The sequence below is a fragment of the Rhipicephalus microplus genome, chromosome 2, assembly GCF_043290135.1.
Source record: "Rhipicephalus microplus isolate Deutch F79 chromosome 2, USDA_Rmic, whole genome shotgun sequence".
Lineage (NCBI taxonomy): Eukaryota > Metazoa > Arthropoda > Arachnida > Ixodida > Ixodidae > Rhipicephalus > Rhipicephalus microplus.
Window position 1 is genome coordinate 158096770 of NC_134701.1, and position 21322 is coordinate 158118091.

General features: G+C 47.8%; 3 non-coding genes across 3 annotated transcripts; all 3 read right to left on the bottom strand.

Moving 5' to 3' along the window:
* Positions 1-530: 530 nt before the first annotated feature.
* Positions 531-612, bottom strand: TRNAL-UAG (transfer RNA leucine (anticodon UAG)). The gene has a single exon. It is a non-coding gene; the product is annotated as a tRNA-Leu (tRNA).
* Positions 613-995: 383 nt separating this feature from the next.
* On the bottom strand, positions 996-1077 carry TRNAL-CAG (transfer RNA leucine (anticodon CAG)). Its single transcript has one exon. It is a non-coding gene; the product is annotated as a tRNA-Leu (tRNA).
* Positions 1078-1150: 73 nt separating this feature from the next.
* Positions 1151-1232, bottom strand: TRNAL-UAG (transfer RNA leucine (anticodon UAG)). The gene has a single exon. It is a non-coding gene; the product is annotated as a tRNA-Leu (tRNA).
* Between the last annotated feature and the right edge of the window lie 20090 nt (positions 1233-21322).

The window sequence follows — 21322 nt, forward strand, 5'->3', positions numbered from 1 at the left end:
GTCTCTGCGTTGACGTCAAAGGCTACCCAATGTAATTTGAGACGCACCTCTTGCCTTTCTGGGTCGACGACGACGCAGGGCCGGTCTTTCACGGAGAGTAGGCCAGCGTCCAGAAGTGTCTTCTTGGCTTCATCTGTCTTCATGTTAAAAAGCCAGACGTGCGACATTTGATACGCTCCTATGCCGCTTACCTCTTGAATGATGCCTAGTTCCTTGAGTGGCTTTCGGAGGTCATTAATCCCGTACGGACGCGCTGCGATGTCGCAGTGCAGAATCAACGTGCGTCTGAGTCCTTCTCCTGTGGGCAGTGGTGGCAGAATTAAACGGTAGTCCTTGGGAAGTGACGTGCACGAGAAACCGCGGCAAGTGTCGGCTGCTATAACAGCTCTTGACGAGCCTGCCATCCTGTGCCCGCACGCGTCGGTGACCAGAAGCAGAATGACTCGGCCACGCTACCGACAGTTTAGCTAACGCATGCTCCGGTTAATCATAGCCTTTTTCAAGGAACGTATTTTGTAAAGGCAAAAGTGTGGCAGCGGTGGGATTCGAGCCCACGCTCCCGACGAGTCTGGTGCCTAAAACCAGCGCCTTCGACCCCTCGGCCACGCTGCCGACAGTTTAACTAACGCATGCTCCAGTTAATCATAGCCTTTTTCAAGGAACGCATTTTGTAAAGGCAAAAGTGTGACAGTGGTGGGATTCGAACCCATGCCCCCGAAGGGCCTGGTGCCTAAAACAAGCGCCTTAGACCACTCGGCCACGCTACCGACAGTTTAACTAACGCATGCTCCGGTTAATCATAGCCTTTTTAGAGGAACGCATTTTGTAAAGGCAAAAGTGTGGCAGCGGTAGGATTCAAACCCACGCCCCCGAATAGACTGGTGCCTAAAACCAGCGCCTTAGACCACACGGCCACGCTACCGACAGTTTAACGAGCGCGTGCTCCGGTTAATCATCGCCTTTTTCAAGGAACGCATTTTGTAAAGGCAAAAGTGTGGCAGCGGTGGGATTCGAACCCACGCCCCCGAAGAGACTGGTGCCTGAAACCAGCACCTTAGACCACTCGGCCACACTACCGACAGTTTAACTACCGCATGCTCCGGTTAATCATCGCCTTTTTCAAGGAACGCATTTTGTAAAGGCAAAAGTGTGGCAGCAGTGGGATTCGAACCCACGCCCCCGAAAAGACTGGTGCCTAAAACCAGCGCCTTAGACCACTCGGCCACGCTACCGACAGTTTAACTAACGCATGCTCCGGTTAATCATAGCCTTTTTAGAGGAACGCATTTTGTAAAGGCAAAAGAGTGGCAGCGGTGGCATTCGAACTCACGCCCCCGAAGAGACTGGTGCCTAAAACCAGAACCTTAGACCACTCGGCCACGCTACCGAATGTTTAACTAACGCATGCTCCGGTTAATCATAGCCTTTTTCAAGGAACGTATTTTGTATAGGCAAAAAAGTGACAGTGGTGGGATTCGAACCCATGCCCCCGAAGGGACTGGTGCCTAAAACCAGCGCCTTAGACCACTCGGCCACGCAACCTTTTTTTTCTTTATTGCCTGTCTTCGGCTCACATAAAGAATACACATATTTATAGATAATTACACAACACAATCCAAAACATTGTAAAAACCATGGCTCAAATGATGTGGCCAGACATCTATTAAAATGATTTTATCGTCGATAGTAATTCGACGCGCGGCAATCACTCTGGGGTGAATTCCTCCAACTTTTGTTCATCCACAAAATTTCTTATATATTCTTTGAAGTACTGGGTGGGTGTTCGTGCATCTACATCAAAGTGCATGGCTGCCATCCTGGATTTCCAAATGCTATGAAGAGCCATAAGCATTATCATATCATATGGGGTACCGTCGTGTCTTCGTATTGGCAAATAGCGGATGCCATGTGCATCAAGGGGGAAATATTTTTTGATCGTGCGCTGGAGCACGTCCCAAAGAAAGACAGCATCCCAGCAGTCAAGGAATACATGCTCAATTGTCTCCTCCTTTCTGCATATTATGCAATGCGTGGCCCAGGAAACGTAAAACCCATTTGCAGCCATCCAGGTTTTGATGGTCAGCGTACCGGTATGTAATTTGAAAAAGAAATTCTTAGCACATGGCGGTATTTTCATCGCCTTGACGCGCTTTAGTACAGTGTGGCCATGGCATACATTGTAAAGGGACCGATACAAAGGCACTGGTAAAAACACTTCACATAGGTCCTTGTACAACTTTTTGCGTTGGACTTGACTCAAGTATTCCAGTGAAAACCGCACTGACAGAAACCTACAAGAAAGTACAACTTCGCGGAGAAAGCCATAATCGCCACCAGGTACGCTGCAGGTTGATACAACCATGTTAGGCAAGTGTTGCCTCAGGCGAAGTTGACAGACAGTGCGAAGGAATGGGTTGTCACCGTCTCTAAAGAAACAAAATCGATTGACTACCTGTCTGAAAAATAAATGCGACAAGCCCAGTACTTCATTTCGCACTCGAAGGAATAAATTGGTCCGACTCGATCTTTTCCAAGACGATTCCCACACGAAGACAGCGAACACACGGTGAAATTTTTGGATGTTTACCCTTGAACAATGTAAGACTTGAAAGATATACCAAATTTTACTCACTAAGAATATGTTGCAAATTGTGGATTTAGAAAACATAGACCAATTGCAGCCATTCCACTTGTTCACTCTTTACCGCAGGTTATCCACTTGGCTCCTCCAGTAAGAATCGCTGTCTTTTTAGCATTCGAGGGGGGCACCCAATATTTCACTGGGGTCGTAACAACCTTTGTGCTGGCAAAACTGTCTGGGATTGCTGCCCAGTCACCGTGCCAAAATCCAAGGCATTTTCCCCAGTTTACAGCACTGCCACTTGCAGCACAGCAGTTGGTAACGCATTTGACAGCAGCTGCTATGCTGTCAGAATCCTCGCAAAAAAATGGCAATATCGTCCGCATAAGCCAACAGCCGGACTTCAACCTCGTGCAGCTTAAAACCACGGACACAGTCATTCTCTATGACACTCAAACAAAAGGACTCTATGTACAAACAAAACAATAGTGGTGAGAGAGGACAACCCTGACGGACCGAGCGCTTGACTGGGATGCGCTTCCCCACCACCTTGTTAACGATCAGCCGCGTTGAGCAGTCTTGGTACGCCATGGCAACCCCTCTTTGAATATTTTTCCTAAATTCACAAAATCTAGGATGCAAAGCAGAATTTCATGAGGCACCCTGTCGAAAGCCTTCCCGAGGTCGATTTGCAGCATTGCCACTCGCGCACCAATAGCGTCGCAACATTCGAGGATGCTCCGTGCTGCGTGTATATTAGTGAGGATAGTTCGACCTTTAATGCCACACGTCTGATGCGGTCCCACGAGCTCCGTAATTACTGTTTACAACCTTTTAGCTAGGATTTTCATGAATATCTTGTAATCTCCATTAGTGAGGCAGACTGGGCGGTAAGAAGTTACTCTGCGCAGTGCAACGGGGTCTTCCGATTTTGGTATAAGAACAGTGTGAGAGGATGAAAAGGACGGGGGTAATATTTTCAGCTCGAATGCCTCATTATAAACGTCGGCTAAGACTGGTGTTATTTCTAACTTGAAACACTTATAAAAGGCGGAAGTCAGACCATCAGGGCCAGGTGATTTCCCCAGATGCATACTTTCGATAGCACTGTTAACTTCCTCTTCCAAAATGGGTTCCTCCAATTTTTTTTGTATTATTGTCAAGCTTTGGCATCAGCGGTAAAAAATCTTTTTTAGAGCGATCGACTTCAACTGAGCTGGCGGCGAATAAACCATTGAAGTGCTCAAGGAAAGCACGCTTGATAACATCTGCGACATCGCTGACTTCACCCTCGTGTTCGATTTCTGTTATCTGATTATGTCGCGCGTGCCACATTTCTGAGCCCAACGCCCTTTTTGACGGTGCTTTTGCCATTACCAGTCGCTCGGCTCTTGCCCGAACCATAGCACCGCGGTATCTTTTGACATCGAACCGCTCAATTTTACATTTCAATGCGCGAATATCTTCAATAAACATGCCGGGCATTCTAAATTCTTCGAGGAGCAATTTTTCCAGGTTTCTGCGCATGTGCATGTGCTTTTCTTCTGCTCCTCTTTCTCGGCTTATAGTGCTCGAGCGCTCCAAAGCCTTCAATTTATCGACCTGCTTGAAGTTCTCCCATTTTTCTCTAAACGTCTTTTTACTGAGAACTCTCATTTTTTCAACTTCCGTCATTACTTCCGCCATAAATTTTTCATCACTCAGCAGATTCGAATTCATTTTCCCATAGTTGCCACTCGAAGGCCTTTTTCATTTCTTTCGTGCTAGCAACTACAAAGCTAACCAAGCAGTGGTCACTAAATAAAACGGCGTTAACACGGTATGTCTTGCAAAGCGGTACCGATTCAACACTCACGTACGCCCTATCTAGTCGGGCGTGGCTGGCTGCCTTAAAGTGGGTGTACTGCATAGTCTTGCCATCACCGAGACATTCAGCCACATCCTCCAAACCATGTTCTCTTACTGTATCGCTTAAGATAGCGGTACTTGCATCCCTGTAATGTCGTTCGCTAGTTTTGTCTTTGGCTGAAAGAACGCAGTTCAAATCGCCAATAATGATAAGGAGCCTATTACATTTGGTATACTGCTTTAGTTGTTCGAAATATATGCGCGTTTCGTCAGTGACAGTCGGTGCGTACAAGGATATTACGCGCCATTCCAATCCCGAAAACAAAAGATCACAAACAAAGAGCCGACCAGACGGACATGACGTTGAGGCTTCTACTTTAGCACCCAGACTCTGTCTGACGAACAAAAAGCAGCCGGAAGATGTCCCTATGGCATGGCTAACTATAACAGAATACCGCGGCAAGAATTGGCGCACCATGCCCCCAGTTTCATCGTCGCCATGGACTTTAGTCTCTTGGACTGCCAGTATGTCAAGGTCGAGGTCACTTACTAGCCGATAAACCTGACATTGCTTTCTCCGTGAGGCCAGGCCACGCACATTTAAAGTGGCCACACGGATTGAATTTTCTATTTGCACCATTGTAACGCTACGAAAAACCCAGGGGCATGGCGCTTACCTTACAACTGCAATTCCTTCCTGAACGCCTTGTCCCAGTACAGTCCGTAAGCTGGCGATGGCGGCGTTTCCGCCGTCTTGCACTCCGTCAAAATGTTGGGCGTGGCCGAAGGAGAGGCGGCCGAGCGGGAGTCGTTTTGGCGGGTGGTTCGTCCGGCGTGGCAGCAGTGGTGCGCTTCTCTTTTTTCCCTGCGTCACGGGGACGCTTCCCGGTCACAGTGCCACTGTCGCTTTCGATCCCAGTCATTGGTTCCGCCTCGGAGGGGGTCTCGTCTGCCAAGCCAAGAAACGTGTCACCAGTGGTGCTTGCATCCACCTTTTCACTGCTTTCTCCTACGCCTTCGTAGGAGAAAGTGGTACTTTCTCCTACACCAGGTAAGCCCGGCTTCGCGCTTACCTGGTTCTTCACACACCCTTTCTTCTTGACTGCATGACGACCCATCTTCCACGGCAGAGTTTGGGTTAACTCCTGCTGTTTCTTGCCAGTCTGCTTCGTCCTTGAGGTGCTCCTGTGCGTCACTTTCCTGCGCTGGTCTGGTCACACTAGCATATGTCTTCACGCAGTCGTCGTCTTCGTGGCCGAAGCGGTGACAACGACTGCAGCGGGTGTCACAAAACGAGCACTCAAAACAGGGCGCGCCGCCAAATGTTCGCGACGAAGTGCCGAGAGGTCAACGATAAAAAAAGAAAACAAGCATCCAAAGACTCCCCGGGTGCGCGTCCCTCTCTCCTCGGAAGCGTAGGTTCGCCAACGAACCTCCTCACGTGAGCGGCCGAGCAAGCCCTGGAAATTTCTCGATGGAAAGGGGCATGTTGATGCCGGGTTGCGTCATTCGTCGCGAATGGCCCCCGTATCGTCTCGCCCTTCCCCCCAGCCTTCGCTGCGTATCGCGCCGACGAAATGATGAGAACTTTCTGGAATCTCGCGCGGAAGGTATTTAACCGAGCAGCAGAAATGGGAAATCAGGAGAAGAAGGAAGTTAACGCCAGAGTGCGTAGGGTATCCCGCCGCGTCTCTCGGTGAAGGTTTTGTCCGTAGTTACAAAGCAGGAGAAGAAGAAAGTATGCGCCAGAGTGCGTAGGGTGTTCCGCCTTGTGGGCGAAGCCTTTTGTCTTCCGTGACAAAGGAGGAGAAGAAGAGGATTTCCACCTGAGGGGTGAAGGCTCGAGCTACAGGCAAGAGTGTGCGTCTACCACTATCGAGCGAAGACGCGTGGAAACAGCTGCGTGTGTGAAGCCGACGTGTTTCCGGCGAAGAAGTGTGAAGCTTGGAGAGTAACCAATTGAAGACGCGAGGTTTCCTGGAAGAGAAACTTCGGGGGCAGCGGAACTACAACAACGCTGGACTTTGAGTGATTGATTCTCGGAAGAATATCATTCGGACTTTTGTTCCAAGACCTTTGGACTGAATAAGTTTTCTAGCTCTTTAGTCTTTAAGTGTCTTGGTTGTTCGATGCATGCGACTGCATTGTAGTGCGTATTGTTGTCTGTGTCCGTTGTTTCGAGTGTGGCTGATTGTACTGTGTAGTATGTTGTTTGATTGGTGACATATTGTATTCAACTATTGTGGAGTGTGCATACTTGTGTATTGTTTTGATCTGCCATTATTGAGAATATAATTTTGTTTTGTTTATCAACTCTCGGCTCTGACTTGTTCTTTGGGCGACAGCCGGCGTCCGCTGACGCGCCAAAAAGGACCACTTCTAAATTGTCCACGCTTTCGTGGTGCGGTTCGGGGCGCCGATACATCGGCTCTTGGATTTAGCCCGGCGATCGCCTCCCGAATTAACGAGACTTGTGACAGCGGGGTACTAGGCAGTCGCGACGTATGTGACCGGTACTCTTGCACCGTACGCACAACGGTGCATGGCCCGGAACGACAACGAGAGTCAACTCTCCGGCAATCTTGATCTGGTGCGGAATGTCATCCACCTTGGCGTCGGAGTGCAGCTTTAGTCCCACAGACCGCTTCGTTGAGCCCTTTTCAGTGATGCTCGGTGCGCTCCCCTTATCCCGCTTCACTTCGAATACTTTCCCATAGGGAGTAAACGCAACACGCACGTCTTCATTGGTCACGCCGTGCAGCAACCAGTGAAGCTTCAAGTGAACCTCGCAGTTATTTCGGTCAATTATCAAACATGGGCGATCCTTTACCTTCACGTCGACGGCGGAGAGCAACTTCTGAGCAGCCTCAGCACTCGTCAGTGTCACAGCCCATACGTGGTTCGTTTGATACGCCCCCAACGCCAAAACGTCGGTGAGCGCACCAAGCTTGGCCAAAGTGTCCCGGTAATCTTCGACGCGGTAAGGCCGGGCTCTCGGATCACCATGCATGAAAACGGTATTCGCAGCGATACGCCCGGAAGGCAGATTGGGCAGAATCACCTGATAATCGTCGGCGCTAGGCGCAAAAACCCTGTTACCGTGGCCCGTTCGGGCCGCTGAGGCCGCTCCGTCGGAGCCGGACATTCCGCAACCGTATCACTCGAAAGCCGGAAGTGGAATGCTCAGCCACGCTACCGACAGTTTTGGTCATGCTCCGGTTATTCATAGCCTTTTCCAAGGACCGCATTTGAAAATAATAGTATCGCAGCGGTGGGATTTGAACCCACGCCCCCGAAGAGACTGGTGCCTTAACCAGCGCCTTAGACTGCTCGGCCACGCTACCGACAGTTTTGGTCAAGCTCCGGTTAATCATAGCCTTTTTCAAGGAACGCATTTTTTAACGGAAAAAGTGCAAAAGCGGTGGGATTCGAACCCACGCCCCCGAAGAGAATGATCCCTTAAACCAGCACCTTAAACCACTCAGCCGCGCTACCGACAGTTTTGTGCGTACTCCGGTATAAGAATTTCCTTCATTTCCACGTGACCTCTACGTGGTTCCTGTTTTTCTTTTTTGTCCGCTTGCCATTCACGTCATTCGTGGCGAGCAGCTTTGTGGCACCTCCCAGTGGAGAAAGAAGCTGGAATTAAAAAAAAAACTTTATAATCGCAGCAAGGGAAGTTAAACGCAGCTATTGTGCTTGCTTTTGCGCCTTAGAAGTCAGCCTTTTGCATTTACCGAAGAAAGAGGTAGGTATTCTTTGAATAGATAAACACTGGTTCAGGTGTATGCGAATAAAAAAAATGTTGAACAACAAGTTGAATAGCATTGAATTCGATTTGGTACTCGAATCGAATAGGACAGTTTCGAAATGCAGAGTATTTTTCAAATTATTTTTGAAATTTGAGCACGGACGGGAGAACACCGAAATAACAATACTTTTTACAGCTAAAGGTAACGTTTGTTCTTTTAATGCCTAAATTACCAACTTACATACATCTCAAGGTTTTTTGGGACTACCGATGCCAAATTTATTGCCGTATGAGGGCGATTTTTCGGAAAACTCCACCCATATTTAGTTTTCCCTGTGCTGCAGCTGCCTCGCATTAGTAAGTCCCCATGTACATCTAGTAATAACTAAAGGTGGGGCCTACGCCTGCATTCATGTGCATCTTAAATAGACGCAAGTGTGGTGTTTGGATAAATTGATTTTAGGATTTCTAAATTGATTTTAAGCACTCCCTTTTTAACGTCAGTCTTCCCTTTAACACTATTTCACAAGATACGTGAAGGTATCCAGCTACTCGTACATAAAGAATGTCGATACAAAATGGAGGAAGCGAACCAGAAAATTGGCTGGTAAATATTTGGAAAACAGCAGGGGCCCAAACCAAAAAGAATTATCGGTTAAGAAGAAGGTGAAGGAAGCTGAGACCGATGTTTGGAGAATTGGCATAATTAAGAAGTCCGTACTAGAGATCTATCGAACTTTTAAGCAGGAAATAGCGACGGAAAGGATATATGATAATACTCAGGGTAGTATTGCGAACACAGACATATCGGGCCAAATACGAAGGAATAGACACGGTATGCAGTGCGCGTGGAGAGGAAGAAGAAACTGCCGAACACTTGATAATGTTCTGTAAAGGGCTTCACCCAGTAGTTTAGGTTGATGGCGCAGAGTTTTTCAAAGCACTGGGGTTTAGGGACAGGGAGGGAAAAATAGACTTTCAGCGGGTAGAATTAACTAGAAAGAGGTTATCTGATTGGTGGCTAAAGTCAAGGCACGAGTGAAAATTGAACCCTTCACTGCAAAGTACACATCCTCAACCTCACTATTTAAAGAAAAAAATAAATCTAGTTTTTGGTTCATTAAGTATTACGGCTTGGTGGCGCTAGCCACCGCCCGATCTAAAGGGTACGGTCATATCCATCCATCCATCCATCCATCCATCCATCCATCCATCCATCCATCCATCCATCCATCCATCCATCCATCCATCCATCCATCCATCCATCCATCCATCCATCCATCCATCCATCCATCCATCCATCCACCCACTCCGATGCGTGCTTTCGTGCGAATGAAGACCGCGTTCAGTCTTGCGTTAAATGGCGTTCGCTCTTGGCGCCCTTGCTCTTTCACCGGCAGTCTGTCTGCTTACAGTATGAGCGACGAAGGCTAGGTGGTGGAGCGGAGGGCTCGGAAAATGGCTGCAGTGCATGCTGGCTGTCTTCAATAAGCATCGACTGGGCAATATTTACGGAAAATTGACGGTTTACCAATGAACGTCTGGAGCTTCGCTTACTCATCATCTGTTGGTATGCTGGGATCACTGTGATTTTTCTTATTTCTGTGCCTGCTGGCGTGAAGAAGAAGACGACCAAGCAAACCCCTGCTTCCATACTGGATTGTTGATAAAAACAAATATTTATAAACGAAATGGCGGAAACTCTCACGCGGCGGTACCTGGATGGCCCTGCAAAGTACATCGAACCTGACACCGTTTTTGTTGCGGAATCTCGATTTCGTAGATAATCTTTACTTCAGGATGCCGTGGAAATTAGGTTACCAGTACAAGAATATGGTCACCTTACTCTTCCTTGCAATAATAAATGGTGCCCAACTCCCAAGTTAGAAGTATGCTTCACGAAATTTTGTTTTCGAATTCCACCTCTATATTTTTTTTTATACAGGTCTGGTCAGGTGCCATCTCCGCTCTGCTTCTACTGTAAGGAGCCTGTACACATTGATCAATTTTTACTTACGTACTGATGTTTCACCAGCAATAGGAAAAAAACATTCAAAAATATTACTCAGGAAATTAAGCATTACTGTTAATTTTGAAAGCGTTCTTTCTACTAGGGTTTATTCTCTGGGCCACCACAACAGGAACGTCTGCATGGCAGTCTGCGAGTTCCTTAGAGACACAAGAATATTTTTTCTTAGGTTATTCCTAAAGGAAGCTTATTTCAGTTATTAATTTCTGTTACAGCTCTGTGTCTACCTAATCGTACGTGACTTAAGAATTGTAAATTTCATATTCCTTTGACATTTGTTTTATTGATTTTCCTTAATCAAATTTGAAATTCATTTATTCTCAATATAAGAACCACCGGTTTAATGGCCAATCCACAGTAGTGGGTACGAGCCAAACATACGCGCAAGCAAGCAAGCAAGATCAAATGATTTCTGAGCGGATACATATGGACGTCATATACACAGGGTGTTTCAAGAAATCAGTCCAATATATTTTTTTTTTTGAATCAGCAAAAGGCGCTATTTGCTCGCTGTCTTCAGCGTTGCTGTTTCTGTTGCGGAAAGCATTTTAATAGGGTTGAAAACATCATTGGAAACAGTAATTAGGAAAGTTAAAGTAATTACCTGTTTATTTAGTATAGTTAAGCAGGTAAATAAAATTAGAGAATTGAAGTTCTTCATGCGAAGAACCCATTGTCGCTTTGAGATTTCCAAAATGTAACCTCTAGTAACAACTGCGAAAAAATAAAGTTCTCCTAAATTCTACTTTGAATCCAAAACCGAAACGCGAATGAGCGAAACTGCCATTTTCGTCTGAGACGTCCGAAATAAAAGGGCGTTGTTTTATCAACCATCAACCGACTTAGCAGTGTGGATGTGTGTGCTGGGCTTGAAATTACAGCATGCATGACGCACGCACGTTAACAAAAGGGGAAGAACTGCAGACCTGTAACCACTGTTTTGAACAGTGATGCCATTGTAGTCGTCTGCTTGCTGCGCTCATTGGTCCTTTGGTCATGGTTTAGTCACAGAACTTAGGAGAACTTATATTGATTCACTGTTATTATTAGAGGCCTTTTTTCCGATATCTAACAGTGGAAATTGGAGTTTAGCATGGATGTCTGGAATTCTTCTATTTGACTTAACTGCCTAATCTCCCTAATTAGAAAGCAAATTACATTAACTTTCCTAATTACTGTTCTAAATAACGTCTTCAAGCCTTTTAGGATGTCTGCCGCTATAGAAAATGGAACTATTGATTGATATGTGGGGTTTGACGTCCCAAAACCACATAATTTTATGAGACATGCCGTAGTGGAGGGCTCTGCAAATTTAGACCACCTGGGGTTAACGTGCAACCAAATCAGAGCACACGGGCCTACAGCATTTTCGCTTCCACCGAAAATGCAGCCGCTGCAGCCGGGATTTGATCCCTTCACCTGCGGGTCAGCAGCCGAGCACCTTAGCCACTATACCACCACGGCGGGGCGATTCACGCGTGTGCTGATAATCAAGGGACATACATTAATTTATTCAGATGGGTTGGTTGATGTGAGGATGAATCAAAATAGCGATGAAAGCTAGCACGCTGAAAATATTATGGTATAATCCTGAAGAGATGAGCAGCTGCGTTGCCTCCTTTGTTTGTTTTAAAATCAAGATGGGAGCCGACAGATGGAAACAACGTAGTGGGATAATAAGGGTGAACTGTGGAAGTGCCTCAGACGGGCTGGCCGATGTTTCGATAGGAGGGCGTATGTTTCTCAAAGGCGCCGTGTCATCTTTGGCGTGTTAGCTTTAAGGGAATTAGTAGTGACGTCATCTCCTGAGGGTGGCGCGTGTCCCTGTTGATAATCGCCGTTTGAAAAGAAAAAAAAACTTTGAAGCAGAGGAGTGCAGTCACGGCTTCATTTAAGAAGCGAGGGCTGCACTCCTCCAAGACTTGAGCGGTACGTGCTCGTCTTACTCGGGAAGAGGGCAAGTTCCGCCTTAGTGCACCCCCTGAACGATGCAAATGACTGGAGTTTATCTCAGTAATGTTTGTTCAGTGAGAGTGACATCATCAAGTAGTTGATATCAATACCACACTGGGCCGTCGCTCGGGTATCAGAATATAAGAAATAGCAATCGCTCATTGTATATACCACGCACAGGGCAACAAAGATTATGTGACAACCTTTAGCGAGTGTGCTCCAAACAGCGATAGCAGGTTGCGCTTATGAATCTATGGTAAGCAGTGTGCTATAGGCACGCGCTTGTCTTGATCAGTAAAGTACGTATATATATATATATATATATATATATATATATATATATATATATATATATATATGTGTGTGTACAGTCGAGTGCACAATTTTTAGAGACCACGGGAGCACGTGCCGAGGCGCGTCGTTGCGCCTTCTGGCGGCTGCACGGCTCTGTCCGGGAGTGCGTACTGGGCACGCTCGTCTCATATCACCCGGCAGCCTGCCTTTTCGCTCGTTTCAACGGTGCGCTCTCGAAACGATGTGGACGGTGCAAGGTGCCACTTCTGCAGTCGCTGTGGGCGCACCGGTACTCCCGAGCGATAATATAGCGGCGAAAGTGCCTCTAATGTAATAGCATGGCTCGAGCGCGCCATGCAATACGCTTTCTTCCTTGATGCAGCGCGCAATACATGCAGTTTCTCAGCTTTTCTCAAACGAAGTTGCGTGTTATGCTCATCTTGCAGTGATGAATTTTGTGCTCTGTCTCGGAGACGTTATGCCAGCTCCTTTTCTTGGTGCGAATATCGCGCGTGCAGTGGTATGCAGTAAACCACTGAATATCGCGCGTCCAGAATGAATAGCCAGGAAACGCGATAAACAGTTTATTCTTATAAGCCAAAGACAAAGAAAACGATAGCTATAACCGCTATCCAGGAAAGATCACAACTTTCAGTATTTAATCAAACGCCTATCGGCGGCGATCACTTGCGCCACACGAAATGGCATCGAATTGTAAAGGGCGGCCACGATCTCGGGGCGTGAACGAAGTGCTTCCCACTCCTCCTGTGTGGCCGCGAATAGGGTTCCCTTCGTTGAACTTCCCAGATTCCGCACCGCAAGTTGGCGTTTCACGAGACCACAGACGTTTTCAATGGGGTTCAGGTCCGCTCCTACCGGTGGCCATTATTATGTGCGAACAGCAAGGCCCTCAGGCAAAGATTTCACACTGCGAGCAGTGGGAATCGGGCTCCTGTCATGCTGGTACACGAAACAACCATCCTTGAACTAAAGGACATAAGGCATTCAAGACATAAGGAAGCAATTCTCTCTCTATTATAAGGGAGTACGTGGAGGCTGAAAGGTTCTCATCGATAGGAACCAGTGGTCCAAGTCCTTCCCTGGTCATGGCGGCCCAGACACTCACAGAGAATCGGCCACTGGCAAAGACCGACTGCGTGTACTGTGGTGAATACTTGGCGAGAAAGAAAGTGCTGGATTGGTTACACGGATTTATAAGAACGGCAATGGCATATAGTCACTTTATCGCCGAACAATTTCGTCTTTCTTGAAGATCTATATAATGAAATTTTAATCATGCGAGATCACCAAGATGGTGCGAAATATTCGAGATGTTGGTAAGGCACCCTCACTGCGTTCCATAAGGCCTCGCAAACTCAACTGTATTTTTTGTGATAAGGTACAATATACAAACATTGCCTAAGATGCTTAAGTTTGGCGAGCTGCTCATGATAAAAAGTAACACAGCTTAAAGAGAATCAAAGATAAGCAACGTTCTACAGCAAGTACGAAGACAATAAAGTGCTGGGCTTTACTTGCCTTAACCACAACGTAATTAAGGCGCACTGTAGTGGGTGACCTGCCATTAATTTTTACCAGCTGCGGTTACTTACCCTGTGCATTACTCTTTCTACACATTAAATGGTGACAGATATGAGTGCACGTTATAGAACCCCAGGTAGTCTAAATTTCCGGAGCCCTCCACTATGGCGTCTCTCATAATCATATGGTGGCTTTGGGATGTTAAACACCACACATCAATCAATCAATCAATCAATCAATCAAGATTCAGTGGTGAATAGTACAAGGATGACAATAATGTAGAAGACAAATCGCAAATCTTACCTCGAGTTCATTGGACGCCATATTCGCCGTTCCTGATCCCAGTGACTTGAAAAGGTTGATTCATCGCCGAACACGACTTCTCCCCACTCTTTTGATCCCCATGTCTGCACAGAACATGCAAACTACAGTCGCATGGATCTTTGCCTGTGCGTGATGTGCGGCTTCTGGGCCGCGACGCAGTTGGAAAGCCCTGCTTCTGCCAACCTCCTACTGATAGTCCAGATGGGCGCGTTGAGATGCAATGCATCTTTTTAGCCTTTCGCTGTTATATGGGGATCAGCTACTACGGCGGCGATAATTAGCCTGTCCACTTCGTCATCTGTGCATCTTGACCTTCCAGCACGGTCTCTGTGACTGATCCGCCCTTTTTGTCGGTACGCTCGGATGGCACGACTCACCGCATTTCTTGACCTTTGAAGGAGCCGGCAGATGACCCACTGAGAAAAGCCTTGGATGCTTAACTCTACGATGCGTCTCCTTCCATCAGCTGGTACTCGTGGCGACATTTTTAAAGACGAATGAGGGGGCCTTGAAACCCCCGATCTTATACTCTTTCGAGAATGGCACTGTCCCATAGCTGTCTAATAGCTGGGCTGTGCCGCGATATGCTCCCATTCAACATTTGCTGTACGAGATAATTTCTTACCGTCACCAAGCCCGAAAGACCACGAAAAAAGGCAAAGAATTAACAAAAATTACAAAATGGTACTGCCCTGCGTCGCATGCACGCGTGAATCTTCTGAGTGCCCAATTTTTCTGAGGGAGTTATAATAAATAATCGCATTTCCACGCAGTGAGTAATGTGTACAAAAGGAGCGGTGTGCCGCCGTGCAAGGTATTTGGTCTAACAGCTTAAGGAAATAACTTTTGTTTCCTTGTGGGGCCTCCGAATTTTGAGCACTTCGAACTGAATTGTGCTCGCCTGTAATTCACTGCAGTATTTTACAAAACAACGTGACCAGAATACCAGAATACACGCTGATGCTCGAGCGAGGGATGTTAATGGAGGCAGTCTCAATTCCCGACTACTTCGCGTGCGAGAATGTTCTGTGCATATGTCATTGGTAGAGTTCTATTGAAATACTGAAAGCGGTGACGTCCCTCTCAACCTTCGTGATTTTCTCTGGTTTCCGAAAAAAACATTCCCAAATGCCCCCAAATATGAAAACACTCGAAAGTGAAAGCCTATGACATCTCTTGCACGTCTCAATCCACTTTATTTCACGCTTACTTGTCCTAATCTACTGTAATGCATCCAATTAGTGGTTTGACTTCAATCGGGGTTTATGGTTCGAGTAGTAGAAGACCACACATGAATATTTGAAATTTGAATCCCAGAAACTCTTGCGTCGAGGCTCGACTCCTACCAATAATAACTGCGTGTTCTTGACGTGACAGAACTATGATATAGAGAGAGAAATATATTTTAATATATGAATATTACAAAGAGCTGCAACAAAGTAACGTCTTGTGAATGTTTGCTCATTCGGGGTTCTTTAACGTCCACTCAGTATACTAGTTTCAAGTATCTCTCCTCTATCGAAGTACGGCATGCGCGACTAGACTTCAAGATGCGTCTTTCGGGTCAGCAGCCGAGCATCAAAACCACTGCACCACCGCAGCGGCCTTAATAAAGGATTTATCTTTAATAAACCAAGTTTCTTTTCACGTTTCTTCCTCGGCTCTTTTCTGCAGCTGTTGGACGTTTGGTGGTTTTATGCATGTTTATAGACACACGATATTTGGACCGAGTATTACTACGTGCGTTAGTTCGGCGAATGAGAGCGCAAAAGGCAACACTGCAGGCTGAGCTTATTGATTGCCTAACTCGACATTCAAAATGTGATCACGCCGCGGATCGCCTAGGAGAAACATGCACTATGTGCAGCACGCCGAAACCCGCAAATGATGTTCTGTCGTCACATTAGTGCTCGGCTTTTTTCATTGTCTTCACAGCGACTACAGAAGTGGCACCTTGCGCCGTCCCCATCGTTTCGAGATGCGCGCCGTTGAAACGAGCGAAAGGGCAAGCTGCCGGGTGATATGGGACGAGCGTGCGCAGTACGCGCTCCCGGACAGAGCCATGCAGCCGCCAGAAGGCGCACGACGCACCTCGGCACGCGCTCCCGTGGTCTCTAAAATTATGCACTCGACTGTACGCAGACCAACCCAATAAGGTTGTAGTCTGAGATGGCCTGCGCCGGTCAGCGGCGCTCACAAGGCGCGCTTACCCGAGGTGATTCGGAGGCCGCGTCGTCGGCATTCTGTCTAGGGGCCTTCGCGATAGGTTTTGGGACGGCACTTAACCAGGTGTAAGACGCTTATGTCTGTAGCCTGCAGGCTGAAGTACTGGCGAGGTGCTGAAACACGGTTAAAAGCTTACCTAAAAGTGGAGCGTAGGGCGCGTATAACAAAAGTCACTGTCAGCGAAGTGCTGCACATGGTCGATGAAGGCATGCGGCGCTTTCCCTCTCTGAGTGTAAGTATCCACTTCTTCCTAAGCTTTGAGTAATTGAGATAGTTGTGAAAGCGGACACCTTTTTCACGAGTGGATGATCATATAGATGCACGGAGCCATATTTCACCATTGCGCAGCACTCGCCATGGAGAAAAGCGGCCACAGTTTTAAGAAACAAAACGCTATGCTTTTAAATGGGCGTTAAAAGCTGACACCGACGGTTGTTAGAAAAGCGTCGGTAGCCACCACTTAAAAGATAACCAATTCAACTGCGTCTTTGCCGAGTGTTATCACGACGGTGGTTTCTATAGCCCCTTTCACTGTTTACAAACACAGACCCTTGATGACATCCGGTTTTATCCACTGATTAGCCTGAATAGCATCGGTAGTTTAAAAAAGCGTTAGAAAATAGCCCGCTTATTTTCTACACTTCTCTTCTCTGATTTGGAAAAATATTCTCAAATAAATGTGCTTTTGAGCTACACATAGACTACACAAAATTTCCTTGAATAACACGCACGTTCTTTTTATCTGAAAAACTAGTAAGAGACTTTCCTTACCCTTGAAAAAACGTTAAAGCGTCCTTTGAGTTTCGATGTTACGAGCTGGTAAATGAGCTGGCTGGAAGTTTTTTTGGGGCACAACGCTTGCAATCTTTAAACCACCTATACGGCCCCACGCCTTGAAAGCCCGCGAATCATCGGACTGACGTAATATAAGCACGGTTCACAGTGCTGCCATCGGTCGCAACTAGGCCAACTGCAAATGTTTCACAGCGCTTTAGTTGTCACCATTCTGTAGTTAGACTATTTGACTGGATAGCTTTGCGTTGCTAAAAAAAGAAAAGCACCATGAAAACTGGTTGTCTGTTCCTTCAAACTAACAAGGGCTGAACAAGGTCTCTATACCTCTTTCACAAATAGCATACGAGTACTAGCCTTTCAGCCATGTGTATAAACACCTTTCTATATACTGCGTCACAGCTGCATGGCTATTAAGAGATGCTTGTATATGTACGCTATTACAAGAAAAAACAAGACTATCGTCTTTAAAAACGGCGTCTAAATAATTCCAATTAACCTTGACTGTGTCCCTCTAACCAATACTGCACGCCTGAAAGAGATGCAGGTTCTTGTGAGAAAAACAGGTATTTTTAGCGGCCTGCATATATAACCGCTTGCACGCTATTCTATATATGAGGGCGGGAAGAAGAGTGTGATGAAAGAGGTGCGCTAGTGTCGTGTTTGATGCTGTGAGAACGCCGGCATGGGCAGAGCGGATGAAGTCGTCAGGCAGAAGCGCTATGGCGAAACTGACGCGAAGAGAAACATGACGAGGAGGTGTAACACGAGGCCACGGGGGGAGCGAAGCGCGGCGAGTCTATACCCGAGGGGTTCCACGCGCTGGGCGAGCGGCAGTGAGAAACACGGTTTGCCAGGGTCACGGGCGTGGTTTTGTCCCAAGTGCCTGGCAGGGTTCAAGGGTAAGAGCGGCTTGCTTCGCTCGGCCTGCAGCGTCGACGGAGGCCTGGTTCAATCGTTCGAGGAGAAGTCTGCGGGGCTCCGTCGACTTCGGTCTTCGGCACCGCCCCGCTGCGTCGGCACATCTACTACAAGGTTGCCCCACTCTTCGCCGAACTCCTGCGGTGCCGGCATCCCAGAGTTTCAACGCGCCCACGCAGATGGGCCCCACAAAAGTGTCAACTGCTCACCGGTGAGACGTTCTCGTGTTGTGACTCAGCTTGGGCTCGTGTGTTGCGTCTGGAGTCCCTTGTTTCCGTGTTATAACCCGCTGTGTCCTTATATAACGTCCTTGTGTGTTCTTTTTTTTATGTGCTCCATCACAAAGAGATTACGGAAGAGTTTCTGGCAGGTGAGGGGGAAGAAAATAGTCACAGTAAAAGTAAATTCTGAAGTATAATATGCGCAGGTCTACCTGATACTAATATTTACAACTAGCACGTCAGGTAAGCATAGGCATGCCTGACAAGGTCATTAAAGCTTTCCATTGGGTAAGCTAATTTGCCACAGATAATTATATATAAACTCTAAAGCCAATCGCTGTTTTGAAGGGCCAGGCGTAGGACCTAACATGACGCGTAATGGTAACAGATCGTGGCCGATCACACACATTCGTAAGTTTACTAATATCATTGGTCAATGCAGTCATCGTTCTCGACCGAGTGCTTGTGATTACATACGCGTCATAAGTACACTGCAGCGATGCTGAAAGAAAGAGGTCCGTGCTGTGGTGAAATAGCTGTCTCACCCGTTTACCACAGATCATTAAGGCAACAGCGGCGTTACAAAGCGTGGTAAGGTTATCACCCATTCGGCTTCCCATAGAGTTGGGCAGCCGTAGTATCCTGATTGTGCGATTTTATACCACAATCCTTCCTTAAGTTTTATTATCTTCCGTTACGTTGTACGTGATTCTCAGCGCAAACCGCGCCTACAGTGTTCCAGAAGCTTCAGGGTGGCAATAGATCATTTTGTTGAGATTACGCTTACTTCGGGAGCATTTCAGATTATTCTGGAACTTACGTCGCCGCTAGCGATAACGCTAGAATGTACGATGGCGAGCGTATAAATGCCGTCACGCTTCGCCGCTTGTCAGTTGATCGACGGCCGACGCCCCGTATGCCGCTTACCTGGTGCCGGGATTCCCGCGACCAGGCACGCTGCCAGTCGTCCACCCCATCTCATCAAGCATCAAGCGAACCCCTGGACAACCCCCCGGCTCTGTCCAGGCCTTCATCGCGAGCCAACGCCCGGGCACCACAGCGCAAGCCGTGGGAGCCAGGGCCAGGACGGATGTGTGATGGCTTTTACAGCGCCACCGCCAAAAGCTCATTGGTTTAACTTCAGTGCTCCAGAGGGGAGCACCGTCGACGACATCATAGATGCCCTCGAAGCAGTAACCGGCCCAGCCGGTATCAAGTCCCTCCAGCACATGGGAGGTGCAAAGTTCGGTGCCGCAGCCGCAAACGTCCATGCAGCCACCAAGCTGAAGAGCCGGGGCACCAATCTCTTGAACGGCGAATCAGTTCCACTAGTCAGCGTAGGTCCTGAAATAGTTCACGTCACAGTCTTCCGGGTACCGCTGTTGGTAGGCGACGCAGCCCTAGGGACTGCTCTCTCCACCTACGGCAACGTGCAACATATCCACGAGCAAGTGTTCAAGAGCTGCCCTGGGGTTGGCACAGGTGTCCGCGTGGCGCGAGTGGAAATGAAAAGCCAAATACCGAACTTTCTGACAGTTCAAGACTACAATGTCATGTGTGACTACCGGGGTGTCGAGGAAGTGTGCTCTAAGTGCAGGAATACTGACGACATCGCCAAAGATTGTGCCACGCCCCGTTGCATGCGCTGAAACGTGTTTGGACATGCCACAGAGGGATGCGCAGAACCATGCCGCAAGTGCTCGGAAGCCATGCAACAGCTGACTGCGTACGTTCGAAGACCTTCGAAGCGGATGCGGCAGCGGAAACCGAAGGACAAGCGTGCACCGACTTCACGCCCGCATTGCAAGATGATTATCCGGTGCTCGAGCCTGCGAGCGACACTGACACAAGCGACACTGACGCCTGTGCTGAACCACAAGACGCAGGAGACCTGCCTCTCTTGCCTGAGAAAGCCTCGTCAACCCTTCACGCCCCGTCCGAGACCAGCGACTTCTCGCCGGATGCCTATGAAGAACACAGCTCATCCAAAACCGAAGCCCAAGTGACCGTACTTAGCAGAAACCACGAGAGCTACAGCTCTGACACAGTTGGCACCACCAGTAGCGCCGAGAGCTTCGATGGGACGCGGCACCCGAACAACGGGACGTGCAGACGATCCGGTCATCGGCCCAGACAAGACCACAACGGTGATTATGCCACCGACAACGACGAGCGCCCGCGCCAGCAAGTACTCGGCTCAGACCCACAAACTGAGCCTGTCAAACCCCATTTACCAGATTACAGGTGTGGCCACCGGTGCAAGTGTCAGTGCCAGCGCCATGGAAATAGACCTTCCAGCCACCAAACGAGCCCACCCAGCGACCAAGGACTCTGAGGGCTCTACGGACAGTAGTAAGCCCCAAAAATTCGCTAATGCTCTGACGACGTCAGAGCATTTCTCTCTTAAGTCATGTTCACTCGTTGAGCGCTCGCCCCACCCTCTTCAAGGGGTTTCTTTGAAGTTTGCGCGCACCCTCCCTTTTTCAAAATGGCTACGGTGCATTTTCTTTCCTTAAACGTCAGGGGTTTCAGACGCCAAGATAAGCAGAGTGAAGTCATGCACTTCGCAAGGTCACGTCATGTCGACATCTTCTTACAGGAATGTAATTTTAGAACCCATTTTGATGTGCAATCCTTTTGCTCACATTTCGGAGTCGAAGCCTTTTTTTCGCTGACTGATTCAAAGATGTGCGGAGTCGGAGTTGTTTTCTTGACACCAGCGTTACGTCGAAGAGCACACTGTGTTTATGGTTTTGACGGCCGCACACTAGCAGTAGACTTTGACCTCCACGACAGACGAGTAAGGGCGCTCGTAATATATGCCCCTGCTCAACGTGGAG